Source organism: Diadema antillarum, unplaced genomic scaffold, assembly GCF_040938485.1.
Source record: "Diadema antillarum isolate AM-2024a unplaced genomic scaffold, OU_Dant_1.0 scf00000007, whole genome shotgun sequence".
Taxonomy (NCBI): domain Eukaryota; kingdom Metazoa; phylum Echinodermata; class Echinoidea; order Diadematoida; family Diadematidae; genus Diadema; species Diadema antillarum.
In genome coordinates, this window is record NW_027270896.1 from 3,812,815 (window position 1) to 3,833,355 (window position 20,541).

A 20,541-nucleotide genomic window follows, 5' to 3' on the forward strand; every position below is an offset into this window, starting at 1 on the left:
ATACACACAACATGCGTTTACCTCGTAAAGAGAGAGAGAAGTAGATTTAAGTGCCAGAAAGGGGGGTCGGTTTTACATGCGAGTACACGAGGTTATTCTGTTATCACTGAAGTTATTAAGCTTGGCGGTATGTGTCCCCCTCCCCCCCCCCCCCCCCGAACTTTGACTTACCGAGCAGTCTTCTCGTCACGTTCCGTTCGTTCCTCGGTTAGTTGCGTGTGTGTGCGTGTATCCGCATTCAACAGACGAACATACACACGCAAACGAGCATGCGCATATCGAGTATCGAGCAATCTTTATTTGATATCATTCATTCATAATTAACGCTTAAATCATAAGCATTCACTTGAACGCGAATAAAACAGGCAAATAAAAATCTAAGTACGGACATCAAGCCTTTTGACTATAAATTACATGACATTTTGCATAATCTTATGATGCCATAAACATTTTGAACAAGGAAAATCAGTCATTACATTCAAGTCTGTCCTTCTCCATCAAGCTGCAGCAGCTCTCCACTATCGATCCCACCTCATTCCCATATATTATTGATACACAGACTAAAAGTTACCATCACACATACTTTTTTAAATGAAAATTTTATTGGAATTCGTTTTCACAATGAAACGAATATGATTCAACTAAATCAACGAGATCAAACTGAAAAACTTCTGCTTAATCGTACAAAATAAACCAAAAAAAAAAAATGAAAGGACAGCATGACATGAAAGTCAACAGGGAACTAAAATGTCATAAAACATACCGATACAGATACAAATCAAACATGTCAAACGAAATCCTTTTTTTTTTTCATGCATCAAAATCATAACCCATGTCCCTACATCGACCCTAACCACCAATCCCCTACCCCTCTAACAGTTGTCTAAGCGCAATTCTGCGAGAAAAAAAAATGTTACTTTTCCTAAAAATCCTTAATCTGCAATAATTTGAAAAATATATGAGCTACAGGGACAAATTTAGTATCAAATGATAGAACTTGTCAAGTTCTTTCCTTTGAGTGGTATTTCGATACAACTGAAGTGCATTTAGGCATTCTTTTCTTTAAAAAAAAAACATTTTTGGGCAAAATTTTTGATAATTTTTGTAAAAGCCGCATCTTTGACTCTCACTATTCCATTTTCAGCAACACTTCAGCATTTGTTTCAAGGTGGTTTATGATTAAGAATGAACCAAAAAACATTAATATTAGCCTTGTCGGAGATACGAATTAAATTGAAGATACGAACTTAAAATATGAATATTGGGACTTTAAAAAGTGGCCAAAGTTGTAATATCCGTAACGCTAAAAATGCAATGTCCGTAACGCTTCATTTGTGAACATGTAGAATAAATGCTGAATGTATTGTACACAATTATCAAGCTACAACTTAAACAGGACCTGAGCATTCATTTCAGAAGAAAATTCCTTTACTTGATGTCCTGATTCATAAACTTCTCAACATATCCACATGGTGGTAAATAATCGTGTCCAAAAAATGTAATGTCCGTAACGGCAAGCATTTTGTGTAAATATCTACCGAATGATTCATAGTACCTGATCAAAACTCGGACTGCTAACATTTCAGGATGATTGGGTTAGAATAAACCATGAATGAATTAAAAATTATTATGCTGAATTGCTGAAATAGGCCCGCAAAGTCACAAAAAAATTCTCTAAATGTAATGTCCGTAACGCTGGAATTGCCCCTAAACATATTAAAGGGAAGGTAAACCCCAAGAGCAATGTGGATTGAGTGAAAGCAGCAGCATTAGTAGAACACATCAGTGAAAGTTTGAGGAAAATCGGACAATCGATGCAAAAGTTATGAATTTTTAAAGTTTTTATGTTGGAACTGCTGGATGAGGAGACTACTAGAGGTTATGACGTATGAGTGGACAACAATACCAAGAAAATATAAAGAAAATTCTGCAAAAATCAATTTTTCATGAAAATTACAAATTCCATCAACTTGATATTGACATATGTTAAGGGTAGCAATATTATTCTTCCTGCTTTCTGAAAGCGGTTGGTCCATTGCTCTTTCATAATTCTAGAAAAGTGAATTTTTGTTGAATTTCCTTTATATTTTCTTTGTATTGTTGTCCACTCATACGTCATATCCTCTAGTAGTCTCCTCATCCAGCGGTTCCAACACCAAAACTTTAAAGATTCATAACTTTTGCATCGATTGTCCGATTTTCCTCAAACTTTCACTGATGTGTTCTACTAATGTTGCTGCTTTCACTCACTCCACATTGTTCTTTGGGTTTACCTTCCCTTTAAAGGACAAGTTCACCTTCATAAACATAAGGATTGAGAAAATGCAACAATATTAGTAGAACACATCAGTGAAAGTTTGAGGAAAATTGGACAATCGATGCAAAAGTTATGAATTTTTTAAATTTTTGTGTTGGAACCGCTGGATGAGGAGACTACTACAGCTTGTGAGTCATATGCGTACAACAGTATAAAGAAAATATAAAAGAAAATTCAACATATTTTCACTTTTTTCGCATAATAAAAGAGCAATTGACTTGCCTCTTTCTAAGGGCAGGGGGAATAATATTACCCATAACATGTATCGGTAACGAGTCAGGGGAATGTGCACTTTTTTCAAAAGATGGAATTTTGTGAAATTCTCTTTATATTTTCCTTATATTGTTGTACGCATGTAACATCTAAGTTATTCATACACTGCAGTAGTCTTCTCATCCAGCGGGTACTGCACAAAAACTTCAAAAAATCATAACTTTTGAACGGATTGTCTGATTTTCCTCAAACTTTCAATGATGTGTTCTACTAATATTGCTACATTCTCTCAATCCTTATGTTTATGAAGGTGAACTTGTCCTTTAACTCACACTATTTAAAGGGGTATCTCACGTAAACTGAGCGACAAATGCTTGCGAACATGATAGCGAATATGGGATTTTGCCAGGGTTCGTATAAGGTTGCAAAATATTCGTTGAAGGTTGCAAGAAAATTCAAAAACAGTTTTCCTTGTCGCAAACAGTTCTTCTTGTTGCAAATAAATTTTGAACATGTACAAAATGTCTTTTCGATTTTTTTTTTCTCGCAAACAATTGCAAGCGTTTGCAAAACAGTCGTAAGTCTTGGCAAACGGTTGTAAGACGGTGTCGCTGAAGTTTTTCCTACTTCGCCTATGCTTCCGACATGTGACCATATGAATAATAATGTATAAAATCGACGCATTGAGAGAAATTTGCCATGTAGGTCGCCATGCCAAAGAAACAAGGTACTATAAGGATTTTTTTTTTAACTTTGTCTGAAGTCTGTTCTCTGCAGCAACCACTCTCTGACCCAAATAGCGTTTCTTTTCTTCGTCCTTTCTTCTTTCTCGTCATCTTCTTGCTTTCTCTTAATTTGCACGATAGTTGTGCAGCAGCCAGGAAAAGCAGTTCTTCAAGGGAAGCAGCATGTTGGGCCTCTTCATGGCAGAAATTCATTTCAATATTCTGGAAATCGATCTCGAATATACTCTTCGATTGCAGTCAGAATGCTCGGGAAGGTTCGCTCACCCTTTTTATTGGGTTGGATCAACATATTCGCATGGTGCTTTCCTAGGAGTAAGCAAAAGTTCCCAAACATCCACTAAATAGTTGCTAGCATTTGCTTAGGTTTCTAAAAGTCGTCAACTGCCATTCACAAACGCTTTCGCAAATATTCGCTCAAATAACCCTAGCTGTCGCTAAAGCGGGGTTCCCACTAACGTGCGATCCATTGCGAATGCCACGATTGGACATTCGTAACTGATCATGGACGTTTCGTTGAACTCGTCTGAAATTTCACGTTTGGATACGACGTTATGTGAGTCAGTGCGTGTTGATACGCTTGGATGCGATATGGTCACGATTGGTTTATTTCAAACAATACGATCTGTCACGATCTAGTCTCCCGTTCAAATACGATCCGATAGGATTGAGTCCACGATTGGTTCCGATCTAACACGATCATTACCATCGGGATCCCCAATCTGGTGCGCGCAGTTACGTTCTGATACGTTCCAATACGCATACCGCAAACCAATGCGGGCTGTTAAGATAAGGTACGATATCTTTCGCGATCGGGATCAAAAGCAACCCCCATTTAAAGGACAAGTCCACCTTCATATATGTAAGGATTGAGAGAATGCAGCAATATTAGTAGAACACATCAGTGAAAGTTTGAGGAAAATTGGACAATCCGTTCAAAAGTTACGAATATTTTAAGTATCTGCGCAGTCACTGCTGGAAGAGAAGACTACTACAGTGTGTGATGTCACATGCGTACAACTATGTAAGGAAAATAAAAAAGAGAATTTCACAAAACTTTACTTTTTGAATAAAGTGCACATTTCTTCGACTTGTTACTGATGTATGTTAAGGGTAATATCATTCCCCCTGCCTTCTGAAAGAGAGAAGTAGAGTGTTCTTTTGTTATGCGAGAAAAATGGATATATGTTGAATTGTCTTTATTCTTTCTTTATATCGTTGTACTCATGTGACATCACAAGCTATAGTAGTCTTTTCATCCAGCCGTGACTGAGCAGAAACTTCAAAAATTCATAACTTTTTAACGGATTGTCCGATTTTGCTCAAAGTCTCACTGATGTGTTCTACTAATATTGCTGCATTCACTCAACCCACATGTCTATGAAGGTGAACTTGTCCTTTAAGGTGCGATTGTACCCGATTAGGAATATTATAGTCCGGCTGACAATGGATTTCATTGTTTCTTTAACTTCTGCAGAGTGATATGGCCTACTATCCACAAAATTAAAAATGTCGTTATCTCATGGGGTAGCGAAAATTTGCAGGGGCGGATCCAGGAATTCTGTAAAGGGGGGGGGGCGTAACTATTATTTTTGGTGCCACTTCCGGGTTTCATTTCATTTTTTCTTTTTATTTCTTTTGTTTTTACCGATAAATAAAGGGGGGCGTGCGCCTCTTGCGCCGCCGTCTGGATCTGCCACTGGTTTGGTTGATTTGGCTTGATTTATTGTTTTATCTAACAGTGTTTAACAAACAACAGAAAAGTAACTCCCGTAAAATAATGTCACTCTTTAATAAAAAAAAAAGTTTTGAGCAAAATTATTCGGCAGGGGTATTGCTACACTTATTGCCGAACTTCTATGTGAAAAATAATGACACTGCTCTTTATAGTCGTGTACGAGTGACTTTAGATCCACGACAATTATCATTTTTCAAAAGTCACAAAAGTTTTGAGCAAAATTATTCGGCAGGGGTATTGCTACACTTATTGCCGAACTTCTATGTGAAAAATAATGACACTGCTCTTTATAGTCGTGTACGAGTGACTTTAGATCCACGACAATTATCATTTTTCAAAAGTCACAAAAGTTATTTTTGTGGGGTATAGATGTGAAACATTCTGCTTCTGGTGAATGTTTCAGTGATGTTGTTATTTTATAATTCATTGTGCCACCCCTCCCTTATTCAATATCAAGAGTATAGTAAATTTTGCAATTTTTGCTCCATCTTTAAAGTGTACATGCTTACCCAATGAAGACACAACTTCTCTTTCTTATACTCACTCGTCATGGACTGCTAGATCTTGGCTGCATTATCTGACAACAATCCAAACTTAAACGGATTTTGCAGTTTAATGAGAGTTAACACAGCTATTTTAAGCGATTTATCATTGTATACAATACACAAGAAACAGAATACTTCACCCCCCCCCCCCAAAAAAAAAGACACACACACACACAACAACAACAACAAGAAATACTGAAGTATACTTTTAAAAAGTAACCAAATTTGCCTTTGATGGTGCTCACTTATACACTATTCAGGAAATCATTCTAATTTTTGTACTGACGTCAGTCAATACGTGCAGACATATTGGTATTTTATTTTTGCTCAGTTTTTTTTTTTCGTTAAATGAATTGCCCTAAATTGATTATTCCTTTTGTGTGTGTCTGTGTAATTGTAATATGGATTATTGATACATATGAAAATATCTACAAATTTATGATACAACTTTCACTTCATGAAATTTTAAACAGCTGAATTGTTACAAACAATGTTAATGAAATGCCTACACAATCATACAATTTACCATTCGGAAATGGTAATCTAAAGATGCAGGTTACAACCTCGCGGAATACCAAATACAAATATACGACCTGCGAGTGAAGCAATACGGGCAAATGCGCAAAAAATAAATAAAATAAGTAGAAAGAAAGTGAAAAAGACGATCCCGATCAACATAATTAACAAGCACGATTAAATGAGATTTGCTGCGTTTTGATAAGATCCAAGACAATCCGATGCGATGATCACGATCAAAAATTAATCGTGTTAATCGTAGAAAATTTTTGAACCGTCCAAAAATTTTCTACGATTAACGCGATTGCCACGATTGAACTCAAGATCTGATGCTATCTAATAAGATCACCACGATTGCTCCACGATTAAGACCACGATTTCAATCATGGCGCCAATCGTGATAGTGGAAACCCCGCTTAAGCATCGCTAAAAGTCGCTGAATGTCGCCAATGGCAGTGAGGTGAACCTGTCCATACCTGTCGCACACATACACACAATCACACATTAAACACAAAACCCTATACACACATATCAACAGCAATTACACACAAACACTATGCATAATATCTACATTCCTAATATCCTAATATATTCTATATATCCCTCTCTATGCACATGCACAAACCGACATATGAATATCATACAGAAACAAATATATTTTTCCCAGAATTTCATATTTAGAAACCAGAACATCAGTGTGTGCTCAGGTAGGGAGGTTACAAAACACGTGTTTTAAGCGCCATGTTTTGCAGGAGAATAAGTTTGTCTAGCAATGTCTGTGTATTGGCCCAAACGAAGATTCCATGATTTGAATACAGTAATATTGAGCAATTGCAACCTACGCATCCGAAGCTTGGGTTCTACGGAACGCAGATAAGAAAAGAATATGTGCATTTGAAAATAAATGTTATCGCAGAATTTTGAGAGTCCCGTGGGTGGAACGACGAACAAAATGAAGACATCAGAAAGGTACTCAATGTACCTAGTGCCTGGCTACTGAAGTATGTAAAGAAACAGAAGCTGGGATACTTTGGGCATATTATGAGACACTTATGGGATGGAAAAGTGAGTTCTTATGGCCCAATTTCCTGGAAAGCGTAGTAGAGGGAGACCAAGATATAGATGGGACAGAACGGTGAGGGAGACATTTGGTTCTATGGAGAAAGCAACTAGAATGGCTCAAAACAGACGTTTGTATCATGCTGCCGTGAGGGAAGCTACGCTCTGACAAGAGTATGCTGCGACGACGACGACGAATATTGAACTTATCAGTGATATACGAATATAGATATATATGTATATATGTATATGTGTGTATGTATATATATATATATATGGGCCGTGACGCGAGAAAAGGGCCCTTAGGACATTAAATGCCGAAAATGAGTTTTCACCTCCACATTGTAGAAGGAACTCTGACGTATTTAGATATGCAAACCTTTTTCTGAAATTCCACTCCTAAATGCCCCCATTACGACATTCAAAAAGCATGTTTTGTCCAAGTCATGTTACTTTTTGATTCATCTATGCATGTACGCGCAGTATAGCTAGTTGATCTTTTTTGCGCGTACTAATGTATTGCTTTGTCAAACTTCCGCGCCGTTTTCTGGCGTTTGCGCGCAGCGGCGCTAAGGGCCCTTTTCTTGCGTAATGGCCCATATATATAGAGTTGGCATCCATTCGTCTCGAGAAACGATGGCGTAGCACTAGCTAGGCAAGAAGTTTGCACTGCCTTGAGTGGCTGTAAAGCCCCACTCTTGAGTGGCAATCCTTAGAGCACTTGCAGCAGATGAAGTCTGTTGGGACCAATACTAAGACTGCCCGTGCCTTTCTCTTAGCTCTCCTGTCGGTCTGCCGTACATGCCTTACAGCTTCAGCTCTCTGAACGCCCTCCCTGACGGTGCCTCTCTATAAGGGACGATCTTCAGCTACACCTGCCCATGTGTTGGTGTTGATGTCCATCGTCTTCATGTCACGTTTGCACACATCTTTGAAGCGAAGATGCGGCCTTCTCATAGGACGAGACCCCTCGCTTAGCTCTCCATACAGCATGTCCTTCGGGATGCGACCTGGTTCCATTCGACGCACATGACCCAACCACTTCAGGCGTCTCTGGCTGAGGAGTGAAAGCATGCTGAGAATGCCGGCACGCTGGAGGACCTCTGCATTTGTCACCCTATCCTGCCATTTTATGTGCAGGAGTCGTCTGAGGCAACGGAGGTGGAAGGTGTTGAGCCTCTTCTCCTGGCCAGCATACGTTGCCCAGGACTCAGAGCCGTATAGCAGGGTGCTGAGGACGCAGGCTTGGTAAACGCAGAGCTTGGTGTTCTTGGTCAGCTGACTGTTGTTCCATACGCGCCTGTTCAGTTTGGCCATGACTGCGGTAGCTTTCCCTATCCTATTTCTTATCGCATTGTCAAGGCAGAGGGAACTGGAGATTGCTGAACCAAGGTAGGTGAAAGAGTCCACTTCTTCCAGATGTGTGACATAAATGGAGATGTCTGGAGGAGAGTCAGTGCCTTGGGTCAAGATCTTAGTCTTTTTCAGGCTGATGGTTAGTCCAAATTCGTTACAGGCATGGGACAGACAATCAACGAGCCTCTGCAATCCCGCTTCTGTGTGCGATACCAGAGCAGCGTCGTCAGCGAACAGCATTTCTTGGATAAGAACCTCTCTAACTTTGGTTTTGGCATGCAGTCGGGCGATGTTGAATAGCTTCCCATCCGCTCTGGTACGGATGTAGATGCCCTCTGTGCAGTCAACGAAGGCGTACTGAAGGAGCATGGAGAAGAAGATTCCGAAAAGTGTCGGTGCGAGGACACAGCCTTGCTTCACACCGCTGTTCACAGGGAAGGCATCAGAGGTTCTCCCGTTGTAGCAGACTCTACTTTGCATGTTCTCGTGAAAGGAAATGATAATTTGGAGCAGTCTCGGGGGGGGGGGGGGCATCCAATCTTCTGCAGGAGACTAAAGAGTCCACTTCGGCTGACCAGGTCGAAGGCTTTCGTCAGGTCTATGAAGGCAATGTACAGCCGCTTTTGCTGCTCACGGCACTTCTCCTGCAGCTGGCGTAGTGAGAAGATCATGTCTACTGTAGATCGGCCTGCCCTGAAGCCGCACTGTGACTCTGGATACACCCGGGAGGCAAGACTCTGCAGGCGTGCCAGAACTACACGTGCGAAGACTTTCCCCACAACACTTAGGAGAGAGATGCCTCTATAGTTGTTGCAGTCGCTGCGGTCTCCCCTGTTCTTGTAGACAGTGACGATACTGGCATCACGCATATCTTGGGGTACGTGGCCTTTTTCCCAGCAAAGACACAAGAGCTCATGGAGGTGTTGCAGTAGTACTGGCTTGCCGCTCTTTAGAACTTCTGGTGGGATACCATCATTTCCAGGAGCCTTCCCGCAGGATAGACGGTCAATGGCTTTGCTGAGTTCTTCTTTTGTAGGCAGGGCATCCAGCTCCTCCATAATTGAAAGGCTAGGTAAGGTGTCCAAGGCAGCATCTGTTACCTTACTTTGGGCTGCATAAAGTTCCAGGTAATGTTCTACCCAGCGTTCAAGCTGCTTACATTGGTCTGTGATGACTTCTCCAGTCTTTGTCTTCAACGGTGCAGTCTTGATGGCGGTGGGACCGATTGCAGCTTTAATGCTGTCGTACATGTCCCTGGTATTTCCGCTGACTGCAGCTGTCTGAATCCTGCGGCACAGGTTCAACCAGTAGTTATATCATATGTATAATATGAGAGAGAGAGAGAGAGAGAGAGAGAGAGAGAGAGAGACCCTGCATCAGGGGGGTAAGATGGAATACGGAACTTGTTTTGGTAATATGCACACATGATTATTTTGTTTTGTACAGGGGGTTTGTTGATAGGTAAAAAAAAATAATGAGTTTCGTTCGGTCAATTTAAGCATGATTTTTTTTTCAGTTTATGGCAAGTTTTGGGAAATGTTATATATTTGATACAATTTTTGTAAAATATAGCGTGTGCTCTGCAAAAAAAAAAGATGATTTAGCAGCACATTTGTGTGTGTGTGTGTGTGTGTGTAATAAGGTCAGATATGGATTGGCTTGATTAGGTTAATAAAGATTTTATATAAACGTGGTATGATTTGAAAAAAAATGTACTTTATGTTGGAAAAAAATGATTTAGCAGCACAAGAAATAAGAATACAGCTCCTTTTTGTTGCTGTTGTTGTTCATATTTATTTCTTTGTCAACATGGACCCGATATTGAATGAAACTCAAATAAAGAATATCATAAAACAAAAGAAAGTCACAAACCCAACTAAAGGTCATCAGAAATCATGGGCGTCACCAGGGGGGGTGCGTTGGGTGCGAACGCACCCCCCTTCAGATCCTTAAAAAAAAAAAAAAAAAAAAAAAAAAAAAAAATCAGTCTGCGAGCGACCTCAACGCCGGACGCTAAATAATTACTCTTTTCTATTTTTTTTAAATATTTTGCACCAGGGACACACACACACACACACACACACACAAATCGTCGGCAAAAACAATTCGCACCCCTGGTTTTGGCAGCACTGATTTTATACATATCTATTAGTATTCTACAGTGTTTACTATATATCGACCGTACTGTACATCCGTACGATACGGAGCACTTCAAAACACGTTTGCATGTACGTGTGCTATACGTACAAGTATGTAGGGTCTATGTACACATTACGTTACTTCTGACCAATCCATTGCCAGCCCAAGAGCGAGCCTTAGCCTCATTAAAAAAAAAAAAAAAAATGGAGGGGCAAGCATATCGTTTTGCCCATCCCCCCCCCCCATAATTCCAGAGACGAGAAGATTTTCTTATCTTTTTTTTTGACATAAAAACAAAAAGTTACCCTCATAAAAATATTGGAGGAGCAAGCATATCTTAATTTTGCCCCCCCCCCCATGATTAATAATTCCCGAAATGAGAAGATTTGCTTGCTTTTGAAAGAAACAAAAATGTTGCCCCATAAAAATATTGGAAGGCAAGCGCACCATTTGCCCCACCCCACATAATCACAATTCCCGCGATGAAAAGATTTTTTCGCTTTTTTGTTAGAATTCGCACCGGGCGCCCCCCCCCCCCCCTTTTAATTTCCAAAGCGAAAAAAAAAAAAATAATATAGCTTCAAACGGCAGTCTTTGGACAGTAAAATGTCAAAATTTTCAAGCTCTCTCGCTCCTCTCGCTCGCATTTAGTCGTACTAATGACAGTCTCCTGAAGTTGCTGCCAGTAATTGCCGGCAGTTGCGCCTGGTGCGCCCCCCCCCCCCTTAATTTCCAAAGCGAAAAAATATAGCTACAAACGGCAGTTTTTGGACTGTAAAATGTAAAATTTTCAAGCTCGCTCTCTTCGCTCGCTCGCATTTATAAGTTGTTATGCCATTCACCTGATGTTGCTGCCAGTAATTGCCAGCAGTTGCGCCCGGTGCGCCCCCCTTAATTTCCAAAGCAAAAAAATATTGCTACAAACGGCAGTTTTGGGACTGTAAAATGTCAAAATTTTCAAGCTCGCTCGCATTTAATTGTTATGCAATTCTCCTGATGTTGCTGCCAGTAATTACCGGCAGTTGCGCCCGTTCCACCCCCACCCCTCCTTTGTTTCCAAAGCGAAAAAATATTGCTCCAAATGGTAGTTTTTGGACGGTAAAATGTCAAAATTTTCAAGCTCGCTCTCTTCGCTCGCTTGCATTTTATGCCATTCACCTGATGTTGCTGCCAGTAATTGCCAGCAATTGCGCCCGGTGCGCCCCCCCCCCCCCCAATTTACAAAGCAAAAAAATATGGCTACAAACGGCAGTTTTTGGACTGTAAAATGTCAAAATTTTCAAGCTCGCTCGCTCGCTCGCATTTATTGTTATGCAATTCTCCAGATGTTGCTGCCAGTAATTGCCAGCAGTTCCGCCCGTTGCGCCCCCACCATTCCTTTATTTCCAAAGCTAAAAAATATTGCTCCAAATGGCAGTTTTTGGACTGTAAAAAATGTCAAAATTTTCAAGCTCGCTCTCTTCACTCGCTTGCATTTAATTGTTATGCCATTCACCTGATGTTGCTGCCAGTAATTGCCAGCAGTTCCGCCCGTTGCGCCCCCTCCATTCCTTTATTTCCAAAGCGAAAAAATATGGCTCCAAATGGCAGTTTTTGGACTGTAAAATGTCAAAATTTTCAAGCTCGCTCTCTTCGCTCGCTTGCATTTTATGCCATTCACCTGATGTTGCTGCCAGTAATTGCCAGCAGTTGCGCCCGTTGCACCCCCACCCCTCCTTTATTTCCAAAGCGAAAAAATATGGCTCCAAATGGCAGTTTTTGGACTGTAAAATGTCAAAATTTCCAATCTCGCTCGCATTTAATCATTATGCCATTCACCTGATGTTGCTGCCAGTAATTGCCAGCAGTTGCGCCCGGTGCCCCCCCCTTAATTCACAAAGCAAAAAAAAAAAATATGGCTACAAATGGCAGTTTTTGGACTGTAAAATTTTCAAGCTCGCTCGCTCCGCTCGCTCGCATGTAATCGTTATGCCATTCTCCTGATATCGCTGCTAGTAATTTGTCGTTTCACACCGTCATTCCATAATCCATTTATAGGGGGTACAACCCCCTCCGGCACTTCCACACCCTCCCCCCACCCTTGCTCGCTCCCTCGCATACTCCCCCCCCCCCCCCCCAGATGAATTCCTAGCTACGCCGGTGCCCTTTCCCCGCTTGGTTTCCCTCAAAAAACAGTAAAAGTCTACGGATTTAGAGCTTTCTATATTCCAATAATGTCTGTCCAAAAAATCTCGTAAACATTTAGTGTCAAACGCACCCCCCTTGAAAAAAAGCTGGTGACGCCCCTGGAAATAGATTTTTAGTTATGAATAGGAAAAGGGGCCTGAGAGCCATAATTACTCTTACTATTCTATAGTGTTTCAGATAAACTTATCCCACAAGACAATCTGACAAATTTCATTTAAATAATCCTAAAAAAGTGATGGCTCTAAAAATCTATCAGACACACAGGACCAGATATGTGTAACTCTCTCCCTTCTGACATTCGAAGCTTAAAGTCCATGTACTCTTTTAAGAAAGCTGTAAAAACAATATTGCACTCTGGATATCAGTGATTTCATTGTCATAGGTAAGCGTACTACACATCAAATTCCTTCGTGAAAATATCGCCGCACTTAATCTATATCACCTGATCATGTAACCAACCATGACCTGTCTGTTCACCTGTACCTCGGTGAGACATATTTTGACATACCTTGCTGATTAGTGATCCAGGTGAACTTACTTTATGTAAGCCTTTAGTGAAAGCTGACAGACCTCTACTTTCCATTTTCCTTTCTTGTTTCCTGTATCTCTACGCAAGTCAACACTCCCTCCTATTTTATTTCGGATATGAATTATGTACGAGGTATGCATGCAAATCAAGCTACGCTAAAGCTGTAATCCGTCTTTATTATTCATTGTATTGTTGATACGCTTTGCTCTACATATTAAACGTAATAAATATATATATATATATATATATATATATATATATGTATATATGTATATATATATATATATATATATATATGCATATATATATATATAGATATATATATATATATTTCTGGTCAGTTTTTCCTTGTTAACATTTATATATATATATATATAAAATAGCATACATACTTATGATATAGGCCGGCAGTGCATGACAAAAGTTATAGTGCACGTAAAATATAACGATTGCAGACGATAATCCACTATCGATTTAATATAGGTTTTTACTCCCTCATTTTAATCATCGAGTACTGAATCCCGCACCTCATCGACGCGATTGCGCCACAACCGCGATATGCTTTGCTCGATATTATCGTTATTCTCGATTCTCGCTGGCTATGCCAGCAACTTATCTGTGTGGGACTAGACTATCAGCGGTAGATTTAAACATGGAAGCTGAAATGAACAGGTTCGCTACTTTTACAGAGACTGATCTATATAAACAGTATCTTAGACAATAAGGACACAAAGGATGCCATCAAATACGCCCTACGAATTTTGGACTCCTACTGTTCTGAAAAGGAATCAATCCGACGGATATTGAGCAAGTCAACCCAAGATTGTGCCGCTTTATCCGTACATTCTACGCGGAGGTGCGCCGTGGAAATGGGTAGCGTGTGTACGGTATACGCTAAGCGCTCTTTGATCACGCTACGCTATGAACTTTTACTACGACATTTACAACACACTCTCGGAATCCACTTGTGCAGCAATGGTGACTTCAATGATGCCTGGCACGAGCCTTGTGTTTAAATCCAGTAGATCCCTAATCCTACAAAACATCATCTAGTCCTGGTCCTGGACCCACAGTGCAGTAAGTATTAACTTAGGGCGTCTAACGTGCTACTGTTAGATCCATGGTAGACCTATTGTAGGGTCAAGTGTTAACTAACGTTAGCTCTGTCGCTCGTAAGTGACGTAGATCTAGTAGTATAACGTTAGGCCAGGGCCCCTAGACCTAATCTATCGTAGGGCCTAGAAATCGTTAGATATAACCACGTAGACCCTAACACGTCAGGATTTTGTCTACACAGGTTCAAAGAAACTGGTATTATTGCTTGTCTAGACACGTGTAGAGTCTTAAATGATCTAGGCTTTCGTATTTTTTCCATTTATCTTGCCTGGGTATGTATGCTATTTTATATAACACATAGTGCATGACATCTTATTGCACTATAGCAAGTACCAAGCACCTCCAAATTCTGAATTTGCCCTCAGGCAATTATATTCAATTCGGCCTGCGGCCTCATTGAATATAACTGGCCTTCGGGGCAAATTCAGAATTTGTCGGTGCTTATATTGTTATAGTGCATTCAGCCTCATGCACTATATATATATAATATATAAACCATAGATGTTCATCAAGATCTTTAATCCTTGTCTCTCTGACCTCTTCTCTTCTCTTGATAATGATAAGAGTTTGATCATGAAATAATGTTTTAAACATTTTTAAGGCATGATGTCCACCATAACATAATTTGTCGAATGATGATGCCTCACCTGTTGCATATATAAAGAATATTTTTGAAGTTATGACTAAACGTATCCTATACGTCTTCTAATCGTAAATATTTCATATTGACAAGAATCTAGCGATGACTCGTTTTGTGATTAAACTCTACTTACTAATCTCGCAGACTGAAAATAGTTTTCGTATCCATATAATCATATAGTCTCAATTGCTCAAGCAGAAATGTAAAAAAAAAAATCAATTTACGCATGAATCTCATTCTAAGGGTGGGATTTCACGGAGCACGCGAACGATTTGCAAAGGACGCGAATGGCAAAATCCAGCATTCGTATTTTAGTCTGCAAAAGATCGCCAAAAGAACGTGAGGGTTCGGAAGCGTCGTCAATTGTTCGCGAATCTCGTTTTTACTTCGGCGATAATTTCAAAAAAGTTTAAAATTTTTTGCGAACCTTTTCCGCACATTTGGTCGTGATTTGCTCGTGAATTGTTCTTGAAAGTGTCTTTAAAACCTCGTCATATGCGCAAGACCTTCGCAAGACACGCGCGATGTTCGCAAAATGTTCGTGAAACCCCAAACAGACTCCGAAACTTTGGAGAATGTCTCGCGTATGTTTCGCGAAATCTGCGAAGTTTTTCCGATCATTTTACGACGTAATCGCAAACTGTTCGCGTAACCTTTTGAGACATTCTCGTGAACGTTTGGCGCACGATTGGTGATGTATGATCTATACGTATTCTACAAATAAAAATCGTACCATACATCTAAACATCAAACAATTATTAACAACTACAGTAACAAAAGAAATTAAAGACTAGCAAAGAGAAAGAAATGTTTGATATACAAAAAAAAATCGCAGAATACACTTAATATTTATCTAAAATACACGATGTATGCAAAATTTCATTTGAACTATAGAGATTATGTGTTGGAGGAACTGCAAAAAAAAAAATCAAATGCTTTACTAGTGGAGATAGGTCCTAGGAAAAAAAAATGTAGGCAAGCACTCGATAGAAAAATGAGAGAAAAAGAAAGGAGAAATAGAGGAAAGAAAAAAAAAATCAACTCAAGACAGCTTCCACCTCTCCTTGGGTACATTTTATCCCATGATTATTGAACAATTTTCGTTGTTCGCATTTCCGTCGCATGTTCTTCGTGTAGGTAACATCCTGTACTTTAGCAATGATACACACGACATTCGCACATACGTCGTGGAAACTTCGCACAAATTGCGCAAGAATAGTTTTCGGCTTCATTGTCGGAACGCATTCGGAGAAAAACTTTTCCGAATGTTGGATTTTGTCATTCGCGTCCTTCGCAAATCGTTCGCGTGCTCCGTGAAATCCCACCCTAAGCCCCAAACACTTTTGTTATCAGTAAGTGCATGCTGGACCAATAGAATTAACTCCAGCAGTAAACATGACTTATTCAGGGGCTGAACGGGAGTACATGTAAATGGATTTTGAACGTGACTTTGGAGCATCCTAACTTTTAAAGCAGTGCAAAATTAATTCAAATTTCCGCATTACCATTTAATATTTAAGTGGGTATGTGAGTGGTTTGTGTGTGAGTGAATATAAAAAAATATGTGCACATGTGTATAAAGTTTGCCTGATCGTTATGTTAAAATACTCCATTAACCTTGGTTGTCATGCCAACCCAATAATGATTTTTGTTTGAGGTAGTTAACATGGTACATTTATACCCCGCATCTGAGGCAGCTAATCAATGACATACATTGCAATCATGATCAGCTATAAAGTGCAGGTGCTATTATCTGATCCGGTATACAGAATGCGATACTGGTAGCTTTTTTTTTTCTACCACCCCTGATTTAAAAACAAACAGACAATAACAACAACAACATTAAAACAAAATTGACGTTCAAAACGTTAGCCTCAGCACCATTCCTTCCTCATGCACACTGTGCAGTTTGTAATCACAAAGTGAAGGTTCGAATCTATTTCTTCATGATTTCACCAGCATCGATGCTCTCCAGCTTGTGATGCTCGAAGACACTCAAGCTCATAAGTCAAAGGTCATAAAGTCATCACGACATCACCCCCACGCAACGATACAATTGTTGTTACGAGGCAATGAATGCACGGACTCTTTCGTCGCACCTTGACCGCATACTTATTCATTCACATGAAACCAGCCGACTTACACAGGTAGCCAGCCTGTCAGCTACCTGCTCGTTAATCATCCATCTTCTTAATGTTTATCTGTGTCATGTTATCATAATTGTCTGGGTTAGACCACCTTCTCAAATGAAAATATCAACATTGTTTTGATAAAGTTGAGAATTTTGTGACCTTTAATTTTGCGGACTGCAAATGCTCATGAGAGAAAAAAGAAATAAAACACACACACACACACACACACACACACACACACACACTTCGAAAAAGGAGAAAATAAGACACTGCCTTAGTCAGAACTACCCCTCCCCCCCCCCCAAAAAAAAAGAAGGAAATAAACAACAAACTTTCCCGTGAGTTCTGTGTATTATGTCGAAAGCGGGGGGGGGGGGGCAAGTCAAATACAACTTGGCAAAAAGATATTATACGAAATAATACATTAGTGGGGGCAACAGTAATATCAGACTATTATTATTATACCAACACAAAGTACATGTACCTTTGGAACAGTCTAACAAGCACGAGGCGAAAATCGAGGGTGTTTTGATTGCTTCAAAGGTACCGAGTGTTGGTAACTATACTATCGCCTTGGCAAAAGGACGTGCATTATCTGTTTTATGAAATAATGAAGCAGATCATCGTCTTTTTTATATAAATCATCCTTGAGCATCGCGAGAAAATGGAACGGTGAAATCTCGTCTAGTCACCATAGCGACGTGAAAGTGCATGCTTGTGAGCGGTTATAGGCAAAAAATCACGCGTTAGGCAAAAAAAAAGGAAGAAAAAAGCCTGGTCACGTGTTTGCTCTCAACCAATCGTTTGATTAGGATCTGCTTCATCATTTTTGATTGAATAGACATAAAAATTGGGACACCCACCTGTACACTATTTGTCGCTACATATCCATCTAATCAGCATAAAGGTACGCCACTTAGCACGAATTCTGTCCATGTGATACACCACATTGTTCCAGTCGCAAGCCAACGCCCAGACCAAAGAAATTATACTATTTAATCTTTGGCCCAAACTGAAACAATTCAGATACACTGTCGCTGAGTTGACGTCGAGACCTATTGAAGATAGAAGTAATGAGTGCGTCGTACAGGATCCAGAGTCAAGATTGCTTTTAATTCTGAGAGTTCCTGAGACTCAAAGGGGTTAACGTGAAACAACAGAAAAAAAAATCATTACTCAGTCGGGAAAATTGTGGACAAGCCTGATTTCTAGCTTCTGCAGCATGGTGAGCTTTTTTTTTTTTCATGTCTAACTTATTTTGGTAACTTATAGTAGTTAAGGTGATAAGCCCCCCCCCCCCCCGTATTATATTTTATAAGAAGATAGTTCAGAAATGATCAAATGATGCCATATCGATGTAGTATACATAATTTGATGTAGAGTATACCCCGAGTATTATATGTCACATGAAATGCAATACGATTTGACATAATCTTGTATGGTATATGTTATCATCAGAATCAATATTTCTTTCCGACCCTTGAACTGAGAAAGAGACAAACTATGGTGAGATGTGTAAATAATATGAAAACTGAGATTAGATCCGATAAAACGTTATGGTTACTGTGACACATCCTCTCAAATATCAAGGTCACAGAATATTATAATATTTTTATTCAGTTCTTTCAGGGCTCTTGTAATTATTGATAAGAAGATGGATTTTACACTAAACAGATTTCATCCTAAACAGCAAAATTGTGCAAAGTCAAATAGAGGCACATTCTACGATTGCATGTTATTTTGCGGACGAAGTGTTTGTTTGTTTGTTTGTTTGCTTTTCTTACGTCACGAATTCATCTGATATGTGTACCTGTATACCAAATCTATAAGAAAAGAAAAGAGAGAGAGAGAAAAAAAAATCTAACTTTGATCTAAACATCTAATGAGGGAAAATTTGAGGGTTTTTTTTTCTTTTATTTCTTTTTTTGGGGGGTGGGAGGTGTTCTGTACTTATCTATTCTACATCAATAAGGAATCTTCTAAAACCTAGTTTTAGAGCACGTTGTTGATAAGAAAGTCGATATTGAAGTATAAAGGAATGAACTATTCCGCTAATTTTCTTGTGGATATATTTTGAGGTGAAGATGATATCCTCTACAAATATGGTTGCTTCTACATTAAAGCCTTGTACTCTCTTCTCGAACACAACAATTACAATAACCAAAACTATAAAAACACGTGACCGTTTTAGGAATTATGCTATGTTAACTGTAATTAAAAAGGAAATACAAGTATGAGGTCCTGCAATGAATGACGTCATGATGATTCGTATATCACAATGGATTGTGTGTGCGTTTGAGCGAGTGAGCGTATGTTTGTTTGTTTGGTTTTTTTTTTTTTGTTTTTTTTTTTGTTTTTGTTTTTGGCGTCCATATGTAAGGAAATTCATTGCATAAATCCCTAAAATGCATATGGGTGGTAATGAAAAAAAGGAAAGATAAAAAGGGAATAGAGACCTAATTGCTATCGGACCTTTGTTGAACTCTGTAATGAAAGTCCTCTCCATACTTATTGTATGTAGATTATTATTTGTTTCATTTAATCTGTGGCAAAATCACTGTGAATCTAACTTCTTGGCTTTATCGCGTTCAGAAGTGTATAGATTAGTAATTGATTCCAACATATGACACTGAAATAAGTTCCATGAGTCACTCAGCTCAAGAGTTCGAAATTAGGCAACATAAGCCCATGAGTTCGACACTAGATAAAAACAGCCCACGAGTTCGACATCACAACACGGGGTTCAACGTGTCGGTCTCGTGGGCCTTGTTTGCTTAGTGTGGAACTCATGGACTCGTAGCCAATCGTAAGCTGTTTGAGTCTTGGGTGTCGAACTCGTGACGTGCACCCCATATTACAAGGGTGTTTCTGGAGCTGCAAGAGCTAATTCATGGCCTCCAAAATCGGCGTCAATTAATTGCGAGGTAATCTACATAATTGAGTATCTGAATATAAGAATGACCCAAGTCCATGGAAGACCATTTCGAGTAAACTTTAAAAAAAACTTCATATCTTTTTTATTTGTCCAATGATATTCTATTTAACTGTGATGAGAAGGTAACATTGTATATACAAATTCGAGCATTATTATGACAATTAACATTTACATTAATTGTGGAGAGGCCATTTTGTGTGATGGACTTGGGTCGTTGTTTGAATCATATACGTGATATTCTGCTATAGAGATGAGAGGACAAGAGAGGGCGCTATAATATGAATGTAAGAATGACCCAAGTCCTTCATTCTTACATTCATATAAGATTTAACTCATTCATTTCAGGCACTTCTGAAGGTAATTAGGATTTATCATT